Genomic DNA, 18,230 nt, shown 5'->3' with positions numbered 1-18,230 from the left:
TCATTATATCAAGTCTGCTCATTTGTAACCATTTTAAAACTTATACTTAAGATATTATCACACATTGGTGTATAAACAAATTGCTGGTCTCATATATGTAACATTTATGTGTTTAAATAGTTTGAATATCTTTAATATTGTTCCTTGTTAATGTTGTTAATGGTCTCATGGAAAAATGATATGTTGTTCAAATGAGTTCTCTCTTTATTATTATTATTATTGTTGTTACTACATGTATTATTATTATCATTATTTAATGATCATTATTCTTACTATAATTATTATTTTTAATAAATACGTATAAAGTTTAAGCTTTCACAATTTTTATATATAATTCAATATTTTCTCGGGATGAAAAGATGTCAGTTTGAGAAGGCATTGATGTAAAATATGAAACACACGATATACTAACGTATTTTACATTATTATATTTGATAAATTTAGTTGTAGATATTATTATGTTTGCATGAAGTTTTTGTTTAGGTACAGTTTGCAATGGAACCATAACCTTATGTTAGTATTGTTAACCACAGATTCTTAAACCTTAAAGATCCTTATAACTTAGACTGGTTGAAGGTTTTTATTATCTTAAAGGCACATTATGCCTCAGAAATCCATATTTTTTAAAAAAAATCTTTAGAAATGCCAGACATTTATCTAATATAATTTTTAATAATGAATTTAGAGAATATAAAATATTTTACAACTAAAGTAAGTTGTGCTGAATGCGCAGTAATGTGTCATAAAGGCAGCAAAATGTAAATAATGAAGTATTTTGACTTCAATATAAAAAACTCATTCACTATAATTGCAAGCAGCAGAGCAAAAGAAGTAACAGCCAGCTGAAATGAGTATGTTTTTTGGAAACCGTAACAAGACACCAAAAATAAAATAGTTTTCAGAAATAAAAATGATGACATTCTTAGGCCTAATGTGCCTTTAAAACTGTGATATTGAAACCAAATGATATTCGAGTCATTTAAATATTTTCGAGATCTTATTAAAATGTCTCTGTCATTTAATCTACTATTGAAATATATCACTTGAAGATAAAATAACAGAAGATTATATTGTTTGTTCGAATGGTATTGCTCCAGTAAATTTAACAGATGCAATCTCAAAACACCATGGTGAAATTGATCGAGCGAACATCAAATAGCATAACAACAATTATTATAATACTTTATATTAACAGGAGAGAATATCAATATGTAAACATTGCATCAAAAAGAAGAGCATTTGGAGGTAATGTTTAATTTGAATGTAAACTATTTTTAAAATCTATTTATACAGCAATAAAATACAAACATAAATCAACAGCTAAAGTGGTGACGGTTCGACAGGACTCTTAAACTATTAATAAATAAACTACTAGTTCTGTTCTTTATACGTTATAGTGTACTTAAACCATGTTATCGTTTTGTTATTTTTTTTTTAATTATGTTGAACAATACGACAGTACGTTGAAATAGCGCCACGTTTGAAGGTTTTACCTTGCATTGTCAATCACTATACATTGTCTCTATGTGAAGGTAGTTATTGTTTTCCCATAAACTGTCATTTTAGTTCCCGGTCACTTGAGTTCTGTCTATTCATACAATCAATAAACTTCTTTAGTGCTAGATAATGGTCAGCTCTTATAACATCTCCACGAATCCTTTCATTGGTTTAGCATATCTATTTTTTTTCTCTGTTTAAATATTTATCTCTTGTTAAATTGTTATCTATGGTTAAAATGGAATCCGTGTTATAGTTTGAACAATAAATTATGTTTGTTTGTTGTTTGTTTTTTTCGCATGTATACATAGTTTGATAAGTTCTTCATATTCTCGTTTAAAGTCTTAAAATAATAAACAGAACAGAACATAATTTATTTTGGGTTGCACATAGTACATCATGACTGCAATATAAATACACAAATTGTAAATATGTCACGTTTCTTTTTAACAAACAATATAGGATTTAATATATAGTATTGAATTCCATGTAAAGCTGTAGAATGAACAATTATGGATTAAGAGAATATTATTATCACTTGTAATATAATTTCCTCAGCAGAGTATAAACATATTTGATACAACAAATCAATTGAATTTTGAGTATAAATTTGCAACAAATATAAAATTTAGTTGTTAGTACTAACAAAAGTGTTCCTGATTTTAATCGATTCTCTCAGATATTTAGCTAGATTCGTAAGTATAATTTTATTATTAGAAGAAATCAGTTCAATAAATTTACATATTGATGGTCTTTTGTAATAATATTGTTTCAAATATTTTTCCTTATGTCTACATAGCATGGGCATATCAAAACAAAATGGTATTCATCTTCCAAATCCATAGAATAACAAAATAAACAATATCTTTCACTCCTTGGGATTCAATTTTGCCCATATCTACCCGTTTGTACTCTAAGTGTATGTGCAGACATTCTAATTCTTGTGATGTAAAATCTAAGATTCTTAGGCAATATGGTAGTTTTCGTATGAAAATAATTCTTTACAATTTTTATACTGTTCTAAAACAGAACAGAATTATTTTCTATAGATGAATGCCATATTTGTATATAATTATCAATAACTCTTTGTTTAAATAATTTTGGAAATAATTTACTATCTACAATATCATTTTAAAAAAAGTATTCGGATAAACCATATATATTTAGCATTGCTTGGACATTTGACACCCAGTTCTTTTAACCTATGTAACAATCAGATAACTTAATTTATATATTTTCCGTAAAATTATATTGTCAGTATTTATCAATTGACATTACGCCAGAGAAGAGATTGCTCCGCCCACTGATTCACGTGACCCGGTCATTCAGAACCTTAGACAAAAGACGGTACCGACGTTTACGCGAAACTGTCATGCCACTTAAGTGACTAATGAATTTACCTTATATCATTTGGTATATATAAATTTTAATGCTTTTATTGAATAGTTCAATGTATTATGGTATTTTTAAAAAAAATTAACTGCATTCACGCATTAATTATAAATAAAACGTTTGGCAAAGATCTTGTTATATTTCTTGCTGACATCAAGGAAGATGTTACTGACAAAATATCATTTTAGTTTACAAATTCAAAGATAGTTAAAATTGATGTAGTGGAACATATAATAGTAAAATTATATCAATGAAACAGTAACATTTACAAATGTTTTTGGGGTTTTATGTGCGAAATCACTTATATATAATGCATTTGCGCATAAATTGTCAAAATTAAATGAGAAAATTGCCCTTGCGTAACTTTGTTATATGATATATGATTATATGTTTATTTGTACATTAGATATTTTCGTGATAAAACGCAATATTATTCACTTCAAAATAAATTTCACATATACCATACCTCAACTTTAAATTAAAACCGTGATCAGATATAATGTTATTGAAGCAGATGTATTTAAATATTTAATATTTAATCTTAATTCATTGAGCTTTAATAGAAATATTTAGGTAGAATAATTTCACCTGAAATATTTATTGCATATTTTTTTTTTCATTTTATTTGCAAGTACTTTTTTCTACTACAGCATTTTATTGACAATATGTTATAAACGAACAAAAAATGTCATATCTTCTGGATATTCCGAGATCTTATAATATATTATGTGATTATGAATAGACATAATTGTAATGAAGGAAGGAATAGAGTATTTGTTTAAACTTTTTCCTTGTTTAATGCAATGTGGTATAGCCAGTTTTAACTTTCCTACCTGCTATATAACTTATTATCTTCATATATAGAAAGTTACTGATATTTTTGTTTTGTGTAAAATGAACTAACTAACTCCATCTGACAATATGTCAGGTTATTTTGTAACTTAGATATACCGTTTTAATAGCTTTAAATTGACAAAAAATCAAAATTTCAATATAAATACAGCTGCACCATTGTCTTATACACATAATTTGTCTAAGGAAAATGGCGGACTTCTCAGACATCTTAGCATAAAACTGATAACGATCGCCGATTGGCTTATTTGTAAGACCCCTGCCAGCTTGATTGACAGGCGGCGTAATGTCAATTTGCACCAAAATTTAATTATTCTTACATATCTATTTATATACAATGGGTAACGGCCGAGTTCGCCGTATATACTGACATTGCTTGTATTGGCTCTAACATTTAAAATTCTTTTATAAAATTTCAAGTGAATATGCTCAATATCTTTTGATTTGCTATAACCCCATACTTCTGATGTATATGATATGATTGAGCCTACAAAAGAATCAAATAATTGACATAATAATTTGGGTTTTAAATCCATGTCTTTACAATTTATCAATAATGTGCTCATTGCTTTTAAAGCTTCGCCAGTTAAATTGAGAAAAAATGCCTGTATAGCTGAACACTGTACATAGGTAGTTAAAGTGATCTACTACTTCTATCGTCTGACCGTTATACGTCTATTTTTCGTTAATAAAACGAATTATTTATTATACCTGAAATATATGATAAAGTTGGATTTCTCTTTCGCTTGTTCAAGGAATTTACTTGTAAACCAATTGTTTTAAAGTTATAGATACAAGATTGTCTCCATTTGTTTGCTTTGTTAAAACGTATTGATCGCATTTAATTGGATGTAGAAATTAAGTATTTGATTAAACAGTGTTAAACGATATCTAAATACACGATGAAAAAATACCGAAGTGTCTCGGATAAGTCCGTATTGTAATATTCCCTGGAGCACATTCACTATTGTGCCTTCAAATGAGCGTAAAGTGACGGGATTTGTAATATGGAAAATTTATTTAATATTGGTATAGTATGTTTGTTTTATTCTTTACTAAAACTAAATAATAATCTTAAAATTTTGTTAGTATTGCTTCTCTGTGCACCTCAAAGTAATTTTCATATCTTATTTTCGAAGAAAAAAATGGAGTTATTATCATGACCCACTCGTCGGCGTCGGCGATCATAAACCTTTCCGTTAATGTTATTCACATTAAACTTGATATACATCTTTAATATCCAAATTTAACTCTGTTTCAGAAAGGCACATATTTTGAAATTAATTTTTGCTAAATTAAGTTCCTTTTCTTTTTACATTAATTTACCATTTAGGGACAGGTCTTGTGAAACTTAATACATTGAGCGCATGATATTTTTGTTAACTTTTTCTCTTAATGAAATAGATATTCCGATATTGATATATTCATTTTAAAGCATATACTTGACGTTTAACCACTTGTAACATAATCTCGAGGTGGTAGTGTTTCTTTCACATGAAAACGTTGATTAAATTAATATTTTGTAAATTTGACATTTTGCAAATAACGGATACGTTTCGATAAGACATTGTTGACAAAATCTGCAGGTACTTTTATATACTTTTATTTTGATATATTAACATTTAAACAGTTATTTGATCACGTTAAACGTCATTCTGTTGTATATGAGTTGCTAAGCAACTGTACTTTAACTTCGTATGACTATTGATTGGGTAGAGGTCGACAGATCCAAGTAAAAACCTGGTAAATATCCTTGCTGAAGAAAGTATGACAGTATAAAGCCGGTAACATGTGATTGTAAATCTAGACATTAATTAAACGTCATCAATTATAAAGAGTTTTAACATGATATATGGTACCAATATAAATGGGGTTAGCGTATATAATGGAGGTTATATAGCAAACAACCGTTTGTTAGATCATATTATCTGTCAATATAAATAACAAAATCATAATTTATCAAAACTGCTTCCTTGGAAATAATTCTAAAATATGCTGCAGCGGCGAATATTTTATACATATATGCATGTATACGCTAATAAATGGAAGAATTTAAACAAGAACATCCGACTGTACCTGTCAAGCTCGATTAAGAGTTATCACGCTTGTTTTATCTATAGAGATACCTTTTAATTTAAATAAATAAATTGCAAATCAAACGCTGCTGAAGACACTTTGTGGTAAAAAGTATGTTTCAAATTTAAGCTTTTTTTATCGGAAGGAAAAGTAGGACAAAACACTATAAGCGTCACAATTATTAATGAAAGTCGGCGTTACAAACGTGCGGTATTATAGATATCATAATTATATTTATTTATATTAATGACTCACTAAACACGTTTCACGATCTATTTTTCAGGCAAGGCAGCAAATGCTATCAACAATACTTAATGAATGTAACTTTGTTGGAATTATGAGCATTTTATGTTCAAAAGTATCTTGAATCGGTGTACCTAAATGACACGGCAAAGAAATTTCAACTTATGATTTATTATAAAAGACGCTCCTGATTTACATTACTTATAAACTCGATGTTTTTGCTGAATATTGCCAGAATTACATAATTAAGAAAACATCGGTAAAATTAACATTGAAATCCTCTGAAACCAAATCAACAGTTTCATTACAATGTTACTACAAAGGATGACGCGTTATGGACTAGTCACAACATCAAGACGATATTTGCTGAGCGTTTGTATTGTTTCTACAATCTTTGTTTTTGTTCTAACTAAATTATCTCTCGTTTATAACACAACACCTACAAAACACAATAGAGATGACTCAAGCGAAAATCCTTCTATCTATCTGCAGTCACGACGATTTGATGTTATTGTTAAAATGGTTTATGCATATTTCTATGTTTATAAAAGTGAATTACCACATCCAATACTGCAGGCGTATTTAGACCACTTACGGGTTTGGAATCATTTTAAGGAATATTGTAGCAGTATAAAGAAGACATGGTTTGATGGTAAAATACCGTGCAAAAATAAACGAAACCAGTCAGATTTCATTTCATCATTTCATAAAACAATTGATGATATTAAACAAAATGGGTTTAAATCTAGTGTATCAAAAATTCCACTGGATAACACCGGTTTCCTTATGAATGGTGCTCATAGAATATCGGCAGCCGTAGTTCTATCACAAAATGCCAGCTTTGAACATCATCAGTATAAACAGAATGCCTTTCATTGGGACTATAATTTTTTTATAAGGAGGGGAATGCCACAAGAGAGACTAAATATTGTTGTTTTAGAATGGATGAAGATTCAGATGACTCTGCCGTATTTGAAAAGTTTTGTGTTTATTGTTTCTGTATTGTCCAATAATAACAATAAAGATAAAGCGATGCGAAAGATTGTAGAGAAGCAATGCTCAAAAGATAATAGCATTTTATATGAAGTACAAGTCAATTTTACAAGAAACGGAATGCAACAATTAGTAACCCACATGTATGGAAAACAACCTTTCACTTACACAAAATTGAAAAAGATTATGTCGAAATTTAATTCAACATACATTGGAAAGTTTTTTTTTATCTTTACAAAAGGTATCAAACATCTTGATAAATGTAAAAGACGGATCCGAAAACTGTACAATGACACAGACCAGACATTTACAGTTCATATTCCAGAAACGATTGAAAGAAATGTGATTTTAGCAGAAATGATTCTTAATTCAAATTCTATACAATTTATGAATTATGCTAAAAACGCGTTAGAGTGTTACCTGATCGCGAATGAAATGGCAAGACGTTATATAAACAAACCAGTAAAAGCGTTACCCGGGATATTTATTGGAAGGGATGATGTCATGGTTAACTCTGGAACTGTGCTTGCTATATATGGTATACGTAAACGAACAGACGTACACGTATTATTTTTACGTAAAATTATAAATGAATTAGCTCTACTTGGGAAAGAGCGCAAAATAGTTTTCCAAGCACACGCTTTCAAAGACAATTTCATATCGAAAGGAGATCGAGAAGATCAATTTGGCTCAAATGTAACAACTAATCAATGGGCCTTATTTTATGATCCCCATAATTTTGGATATTGATACGGTATAAAATTTGTATCTTTGGAACAATTAATTTGGTACAAAAGAATGCAGAATGATTTGGAAGACGTTCAGTTAATAAATAACTTTTTTAAGTCAATTGTTTAGATAATTATCCGCTATTCCTGTACTATGTAATCAAATATTTTCTTCATTTAACCAACACATACTTGTTTACATTGTCTCTTTTTGGTATGTCCCACAACAAGATAATAAGTACACTATCTAAAATAACTACACATTATTTGTTCATCTCAATGACAATATGTATAATATTATCATAGGTAGATGATATCTGATTTCGGATTATATGATATTCGTATATGTATTTGTTTCCGTAATACAACTATATCAGAGACTTATATAGGTCTGCAATCTAAAATATGAGTCTGTGCTTTATTTGTATTTGTTATTTATTACTTATTAATTATTATTTTTTTTATTAATTAGCTACATTTATGCACACGAGAGCAAAGTTTAAAAGACGATTGCTTCTTAAATATATGTTTTAAATGATTGTATTCTAATATTGTGTATGTGTTAAAGGGTTTGGAATTTTTCTCAATGTCAGGTCGAATTGTCGGTGTTAAATTAGAAAGTCCTTGTATCTTGATGGTGATACAATTATAGAGTTTAACATTTTTAAAAAGTTTTTTTTTAACAGAGGAATATCTTTATTTGAATATTCTGGAAGAAAAGTCATTTGGTGTGACCGTCTTTATTGTTTAAAACTTCATCATATGATACAGTATCAAAACGAACGTACTACCCGCTATTCCACAGAAAATCTATTAGCGTATACCGTAAAAAATTGATCTGTCATATGTAATTGTGGTTCGGATCGGAATATCTGTCCCGAGGGAGGAAAAAGAGACTTGTCAAGTTAAGGCCCATGGGCAGGTTCCCGAGGGGCTGATATTCCGATCCGATCCACAAACATGTCAGATATTTTTTTTTTGCATGTTCTACCATATTCCATTATACTTCAAATTCTTTACCTAAATATAACAAATTTTCCATGGAAATTTATGTCATTACATCCATTATTATTTTCTTACACATAACGGTAAATTACATCATACCAGATGAAACTTTCCGGCATGTGCAAAACTAACGGAAACGCCAGTCTGATAAACAACTTTTTACAAGAAACTAGTTTCTTGTTTGTGTCAAAGACGACCATTCAAATTGTAAACGAATAATAGTAATAGTAAAATTATCTTTAGGAAGAAAAATAAAAAAATAATGTATTGTCAATACCGACTCTTTATCTTCTGCATTTTCTAACAATGTCGTGTTTAATTACTTGTGTTTTCCAACTATTGCCTAAATCCAATAGCCCTAGGATGGCAGGACAAATTGTTTTATATACACCAATCAGTAATACGATCAAAATAAAGTTGTATTTCTCATACTGTCATACATAGAGATCTATCGTTGACCGATCTATGAATAATTCTATGGTAGAAAAAAAATAATTTCAAAATTTCGATAGTGGCATAAACATTTTTCAGCTTTCCTTGCATTAATTAGAAATAGTTTTTTTCACATAAGCTTGTCAATATTTCGAAGTTCGTTGGAGGCGTACATGTCTTAATTTTTTTATTTTGCTTTATGCCGACGATACAGTGATCTTCAGTGAAAATGAAATTGATCTTCAAAAGTCTTAAGATCTGTTTAAAATATATTGTGAAACGTTGAAATTAAATATTAATGTAAATAAAACATAAGTTATGATATTTAGTAAAGGACGTCCAAAAATAAATAGTGTTTTTAAAACTGGGCAACATTTCTTGGAAATTGTAAATGAATATAAATATTAAAGGATATATTTCAAGAAAAGTGGTTCGTTTAATAAATCAAAAATACAAATTGCTGAGCAAGCTAATAAAGCACTATTTGCATTGCTGAGGAAAATTAAAACTATGGCTTTACCATTTGACCTACAAATTGAATTATTTGAAAAAGACATCAAGCCTATTTTACTGTACGGAAGCGAAATTTGGGGATATGGAAATGTTAATGTTTTAGAGAAAATTCAGCTGAATTTCTCAAATATATATTAAAATTTTAAAAATCAACCGCGTCTTATATGATATATGGTAAAACAGGTGTTCTACCACTCAGTATGCACATTTAACACAGAGTAATTACATTTTGGGCAAGACTTATTGAAAACATCAATGAACCAACAAAATTATCTTCAAAGGTATAGATTTTCTTACGTAAATTACATATAGATAATAAAGTTAAATCATTGGGGATAGAAAATGTAAAACAATATTTATGTGAAACAGATTTTTTTTCTGGGATTTGGTATATAGAAAATTATAGCAGTAGTAGATGGTTGATAAAAAAAACATTTCAAAAACTAAAAGATATTTACGCACAGAATCGGCGTTCTGAACTAAATAACACTTCTGATACAAACGTTAACAAATATATCAAAAAGGATTTTTCCAGACGCTGTTACATAGATAAACTACCAGGCATTTTATCTAAGAAATTATTACTATTTTTGACAAGAAATCATCACCTTCCAATTGAAATAGGACGATGGCAGAACATACCTACTCAAGACCGTAAATGTAATATATGTAACGATATTGGCGATGAATTTCATTATCTTTTTGTTCTTCCAGAATTTGAAAATGATAGAAAATATACATAGATAACTTTTACATAAATATGCCTGAATTTGTAAGCCTGCTCACATAGGAAAATACAAATAAACTAAAGAATCTTAGTATTTTTTTGTATGAAAATAATGCAACATTTTATTAGAACTTGATGTGTTTAACTAGACAACTTTAAATCATGTCTTAAATTACAATATACGAAAGATAAGTTATGACATTTTTTGTGTCTTTGATGATTGAATTTTTTAATATTTATTACTTTTCACTTACATATATGAACACAGCTCAACTTTATAGCTTAAAATAAATATGAATGTGTTAGGGCTCTGTTCTTGAAATCTCATAGCCGTTTTCTACTACATTATAGTTATGTGATTCTAATGTAAGTATGTATGCATTTATGTATGTCGCAAGTTTGTTTATGTTTCCCGCTATTGTGGGACTTTTGCATATATTGAAAATAAATCTTGAAAAATCTTGTATCTGCGGATGTAATGGTGTTAACTGAAGATTTGTTGTATACATGAGCAGATGGTTGTACACAGCGAGGTTAATATACGATCTATTTTATGAAAGGAGGGTCAGAACTTTTTTATGATATAGTCACTGCTAGTTAGTGCTAGTACAGAAGTTTTGAAATTCTGTAAAGAAATATTTTAAACTTGAGATAATATTTGTATGTGATATGCAATCTAGATCAGCCTGTAATGTTAATGATAAAGAATTGTGACCTTATTTATATCCCTTTTTACATTTCACGTGTTTGATTCGCTCTTTTATCAATAATGCATGCCCTGTATTCGACTAGGTTTTATAATATATAAAGAACAATTTTTAAACCAGTTATATTGATAACTTAAAATGATGAAATAATGGTCTAAAGTTGCAAGTACTAATAATATTCTTTCAAATATAATATAATAACGCAATGTTAAAAATCTCAAGTTTCATGTTGACACTTATTAAAATCTTTGAATAATGGGCAGCATAAGATTTAGTGTCTTTTGCATGATAATGGCGACGTCGCCGGAGCAATCATAATAACTCGAGCTAAATGAGCTAAATATAGCAAATAAAGAAGAAGAAAAAATGTTTTGTCATTGACATGTTTTAAAATACGGTGATACATGCTTTTAAACGACTAGTTCACTTAAAAGTTTACAGAAGAATATATATCTTGCCGATCGAAAAGATAACATGCATTCACTTAATGTCAATATGTAAGTAAGTTTGGCAAGATAGACATTTTGTGAACATATTACAATGGTTCAACGTGCAAGGGGGATATAGATTTGTTAAGAATTGTTCATATTTATTTTACTTGAACATTGTACATGTATTTTTCAATTGAATGTTGAATATTTAAATGCGAATGCATTTAAGACATCAACTTTATCATAAAAGATGTATATTTCAAACAAAAGTTTGTCCACCATCTTTAGCTCAATTAAAAAGAGCATAGGATTTGTAATTCAAGGACCGCTAGTACTCTGGTAAGGCGGAATTTCTTCTTGACAATTTATCCATGTCATATGTTCCATTAAATCTGTAGCAAGAACTTCCTGATGAATCACAAAGTATGGATGGTGCGTTGATAAACGGTGGTGGTAGCCTAATGGCTAAGATGTTTGCGTCTCAACCCCAAGATTGTGGGTTCGAGCCTAACTCGGGTCACGACTATGTTTCTTCATTTGACACCAGTATTGAAAGTGATTGATACATGTTGAAAGAGCGTGTTTCGCAATCGAGCATAAAAAATATGTTTAAACTAATAGCTTGTAGATTTATTAAAGGCCTTAGTGTCTTGCACTAAAATATATTCTTGTTTACAGGGATATTGCAGTACGATACTCATGAAATATATTTTGTGCTTATTTTGTGAAATATTTGTTTATTATACACTTTTAAAAAATTCGGAGAAATATTTGTTTATTTTACACATTTAAAATAGTCGGTGAAATATTTGTTTATTATACACTTTAAAAAAATCGGTGCATTATTACGACATTTTATCAAGATGTTATAGGGATAACATAAATGAAACTCTTGGTTATTATACTAACCTCCTTTAGTTCCTTAATCAGAACGTGCTAGGACGTGGAGAACTTTTAACATCCACGTCCTTACCTCGACTAAGCCTGTCCTACCAAATCACAGTGAGCGAGATTCTGAGTATTGTATACGACAAAAACTAATAGTATGTATCTTAGTATCTTGTTCTCACGACATGATAAAAACATATATTTTATAGTACATTTTGATAAGCCAATTGCTTCGTATGCACGACTTAGCGACATAGGATCTAGTGCTTCTGGTTAACACTACGGCACTGTATGATAACACGTTATATTTGTCTGTAACTTCTAGTAGGCCTACCCCTACTACTTAGAGCACTAAATTGAATATTTTGCTGTAACTGCTATTGCAGTTTGTGATGATGATAATGTTGCTGCTGCTGCTGCTGCTGATGATGATGATGATGATAGTGGTGATGATTGCACATGTGGTATTTACGATTCCGTCAATAGTTTCTTTTTTTAAATAAACGGTATTGTGCAAAACGGGCTTATTTGAGTAAAAAATCACATGTGACGTATACGTTGGTTTTTCAATTTTTATGTGCGCATTTGAGCGACAAGCATAGAAAAATTAAATTCAACCGAATATGGCACATTTTATGTTTCAATTTCGGCTGAAGATTGTGCCATATTGGACCGAATTTGTAACTCGCGCGAATATGTCACAGGTATGCCATATTCGGTCTGTGAAATACGAGTATACGGTCCGACACGGCCTTCCTCATTATATCAAATCTGCTCATTTGTAACCATTTTAAAACTTATACTTAAGATATTATCACACATTGGTGTATATACAAATTGCTGGTCTCATATATGTAACATTTATGTATTTTAATAGTTTGAATATGTTTTTACATTGTTCTTGATTGATATGTTGTTCAAATGAGTTCTCTCTTTATTATTATTATTATTAATTATTATTATAATAATTATTATTATTATTATTATTTAATTATTATTCTAATTCTTATTATTAATTAATACACAGGATTCTCAATAAATTATTCATAAGTAGCCAAAAAGCAAATTCCAGCAGGCCTTTTGTGTAATTCAAACAACAATTTTCTGAATAAAAGTAAGAAAACTGTATAAGTTTCAACAGGCCAAATCATGATTTCAGCCAGTCATTTTGGCCTGTGGCCTGCTGTTATTAAAAACCCTGATACATATAAAGATTAAGCTTTCACAATTTTAATATATAATTTAATATTTTCTCGGGATGAAAAGATGTCAGTTTGAGAAGGCATTGATGTAAAATATGAAACACACGATATACTAACGTATTTTACATTATTATATTTGATAAAATTAGTTGTAGATATTATTATGTTTGCATGAAGTTTTTGTTTAGGTAGAGTTTGCTATTGAACCATAACCTTATGTTATTTGTGTTAACCACAGATTCTTAAACCTTAAAGATCCTTATAACTTAGACTAGTTGAATTTTATTTATTATCTTAAAGGCAAATTATGCCTCAGAAATCCATTTTTTTTTTTTAAATCTTTAGAAATTCCAGACATGTATCTAATAATGTTTTAATAATGGTTTTAGAGAATATTAGATGTTTAACAACTAAAGTAAGTTGTGCTGAATGTGCAGTAATGTGTCATAAAGGCAGCAAAATGTAAATAATGTAGTATTTTGACTTCCATACAAAGTACTCATTCACTATGATTGCAAGCAGCAGAGCAAAATAAGTAACAGCCAGCTCAAATGAGTATTTTGTTTGGAAACCGTAACAAGACACCAAAAATAAAATATTTTTCAGAAATAAAAAATGATACCATTCTGAGGCCTAATGTGCATTTAGATAAAATAACAGAAGATTATATTGTTTGTTTAAATGGTATTGCTACAGTAAATTTAACAGATGCAATTTCAAAACATCATGGTGAAATTGATCGAGCGAACATCAAATAGCATAACAACAATGATTATAATACTTTAGATTAACAGGAGAGAATATCAATATGTAAACATTGCATCAAAAAGAGAAGCATTTGGTTGGAGGTAATGTTTCATTTGAATGTAAAATATTTTTAAAATCTATTTATACAGCAATAAAATACAAACATAAATCAACAGCTAAAGTGGTGACGTTTCGACAGGACTCTTAAACTATATATATTTGTTCTTTATACGTTATGGTGAACTTAAACCATGTTATCTTTTAGTTATTTTTTTTAAAAATTATGTTGAACAACACGACAGCACGTTGTAATAGCGCCACATCCTTGCATTGTAAATCACTATACATTGTCTCTATGTGAAGGTAATTATTGTTTTCCCATAAACTGTCATTTCAGTTCCCGGGTACTTGAGTTCTGTCTATTTATAAATCAATAAACTTCTTTACTGCTAGATAATGGTCAGCTCTTATAACATTTCCACGAATCCTTTCATTGGTTTAGCATATCTGTTTTTTATCTGTTTAAATATTTATCTCTTGTTAAAATGTTATCTATGGTCAAAATGGAATCCGTGTTATAGTTTGAACAATAACTTATGTTTTTTGTTTTTTTGTTTTGTTTTTTTTTTTGAATGAAAACAGAGTTTGAACAGAACATAATTTATTTTGGGTTTGCACATAGTACATCATGACTGCAATATAAATACACAAATTGTAAATATGTCACGTTTCTTTTTAACAAACAATATAGGATTTAATATATAGTATTGAATTCCATGTAAAGCTGTAGAATGAACAATTATGGATTAAGAGAATATTATTATCACTTGTAATATAATTTCCTCAGCAGAGTATAAACATATTTGATACAAAAAATCGATTGAATTTTGAGTATAACTTTGCAACAAATATAGAATTTAGTTGTTAGTACTAACAAAAGTGTTCCTGATTTTAATCGATTCTCCCAGATATTTAGCTAGATTCGTAAGTATAATTTTATTATTAGAAGAAATCACTTCAATAAATTTACATATTGATGGTCTTTTGTAATAATATTGTTTCAAATATTTTTCCTTATTGTCTACATAGCATGGGCATATCAAAACAAAATGGTATTCATCTTCCAAATCCAAAGTATTACATAATAAACAATATCTTTCACTCCTTGGGATTCTATTTTGCCCATATCTACCCGTTTGTACTCTTAGTGAATGTGTAGACATTCTAATTCTTGTGATGTAAAATCTAAGATTCTTAGGCAATATGTCAAGGAAGTTTTCGTATGAAAATAATTCTTTAGAATTTTTATACAGTTCTAAAACAGAATTATTTTCTATAGATGAATGTCATATTTGTGAATAATTATCAATAACTCTTTGTTTAAATAATTTTGGAAATAATCTGCTATATAAAATATCATTTTAAAAAAGTATTCGGATAAACCATATATATTTAGCATTGCTTTGACATTTGACACCCAGTTCTTTTAACCTTTGTAACAATCAGATAAACTTAATTAATATATTTTCCGTAAAATTATATTGTCAGTATTTATTAATTTGCACCAAAAATTAATTATTCTCACATATCTTTTTATATACAATGGGTAACGGCCGAGTTCACCGAATATACTGACATTGCTTGTATTGGCCCTAACATTTAAAATTATTTTATAAAACTTCAAGACAATACGCTCAATATCTTTTGATTTGCTATAACCTCATACTTCTGATGTATATGATATGATTGAGCCTACAAAAGAATCAAATAATTGACATGATAATTTGGGTTTTAAATCCATGTCTTTACAATTGATCAATAATGTGTTAATTGCTTTTAAAGCTTCACCAGTTAAATAGAGAAAAATTGCCTGTATAGCTGAACACTGTACATAGGTAGTTAAAGTGATCTACTACTTCTATCGTCTGACCGTTATACGTCCATTTTTCGTTTATAAAACGAATTATTTATTATAACTGAAATATATGATAAAGTTGGATTTCTCTTTCGCTTGTTCAAGGAATTTACGTGTAAACCAATTGTTTTAAAGTTATAGATACAAGATTGTCTCCATTTGTTTGCTTTGTTAAAACGTATTGATCGCATTTAATTTGATGTAGAAATTAAGTATTTGATTAAACAGTGTTAAACGATATCTAAATACACGATGAAAAAATACCGAAGTGTCTCGGATAAGTCCGTATTGTAATATTCCATGGAGCACATTCACTATTGTGCCTTCAAATGAGCGTAAAGTGACGGGATTTGTAATATGGAAAATTTATTTAATATTGGTATAGTATGTTTGTTTTATTCTTTACTAAAACTAAATAATAATCTTAAAATTTTGTTAGTATTGCTTCTCTGTGCATCTGAAAGTAATTTTCATCTCTTATTTTCGAAGAAAAAAATGGAGTTATTATCATGACCCACTCGTCGGCGTCGGCGATCATAAACCTTTCCGTTAATGTTATTCACATTAAACTTGATATACATCTTAAATATCCAAATTTAACACCGTTTCAGAAAGGCAGATATCTTCAATGTATTTTTTGCTAAATTAAGTCCCTTTTCTTCTTACATTGTTTTAACATTCGGGGACAGGTCTTGTGAAACTTAATACAACACATGATTTTTTCCTTAACTTTTTCTCTCAATAAAATAGATATTCAAATATTGATACATTCATTTGAAAGCATATACTTGACGTTTATCTGGTCCTTTGTGTAAAATATCAAACCACTGGAAACAGAATCTCGAAGTGGCTTTGTTAAATAGTTAAGAGCCAACTTCTTTCAATTCAATTCAATTCAATATCTTTATTGTACAAAAGGCCTCCTGCCAATACACAGTGTTTACCATACACAATACAAATTGGCATTGCTGAAGATATCTTTAAAACATCTTGTTACTGAAAATTGTTTTATTTTGTCAACTAAAAGTTACTTCTTATATTTGAAACATCTACTCCACTCTGAGTACTGCCAACCCCTCTCTCGAGTGTTATAGGCAGGAAATATAGTGCGCGTCGGGTGTGTTAGTGAAAGGTTTGAGAGAAAGTATAAACCTGAAAATGAACATGACCAGGACAGTGAGAGACATTGAAAACTTCTTGTCATTGTTAAAATATTTTTATTAGTAAGGGTGAAAGAAAGATTTAAAGTAAAAAACAACAATTCAACTAATACTGTATCTTAACCACTGCCTGTTTGTATTGATCTAAATCAGGCAGCGTGACAATGTTCCTTGGGAGCTGGTTCCAATGTGTGATATAGTGGGGGAAGAACGAGAACTTATGGTAGTCTGATGTAACCTGTATTTTCCTAAGAAAGAAGGGATGCATATGTCTAGTAAGCCTAGATGGAGTTTAAATGTAGGTGGGAAGGCTAATGGCTTAGATTATGGTAAACTTAAAAAAAACAACATAATAAGTCTAGGGTCTAGTCTGCGATGCTCGAGAGAACGTTAGCCAAGATTTTTCTGCATGGCTGTAACTGATGACAAGGGGGAGTAATCCTGTTTTACCCTTGTTTGAATGGTTATACAGGATATAAAATTTTTTAGTTATAAATTTCCTCATTATCATTTCACTTCTCAACTTATTGACTTTTAAGGTCCAACTTTCGGCAATAGCTCAATATGATGTAACATTAATAACTCAAATGCACATGAAAGCGTTTAAATCTTTTTTTGTATATTTGACATACATGTATTTCTAAAAATGGTTACGCTTCGATAAAGCTTTGTTGACAAAATCTGCAGGTGACTATATACTTACATTTTGATACAAAACTTGG

The sequence above is a fragment of the Ruditapes philippinarum genome, unplaced genomic scaffold (assembly GCF_026571515.1).
Source record: "Ruditapes philippinarum isolate M1 unplaced genomic scaffold, ASM2657151v2 ctg1172_1_1_1_1, whole genome shotgun sequence".
Lineage (NCBI taxonomy): Eukaryota > Metazoa > Mollusca > Bivalvia > Venerida > Veneridae > Ruditapes > Ruditapes philippinarum.
Note: the sequence above shows the minus strand (reverse complement) of the source record.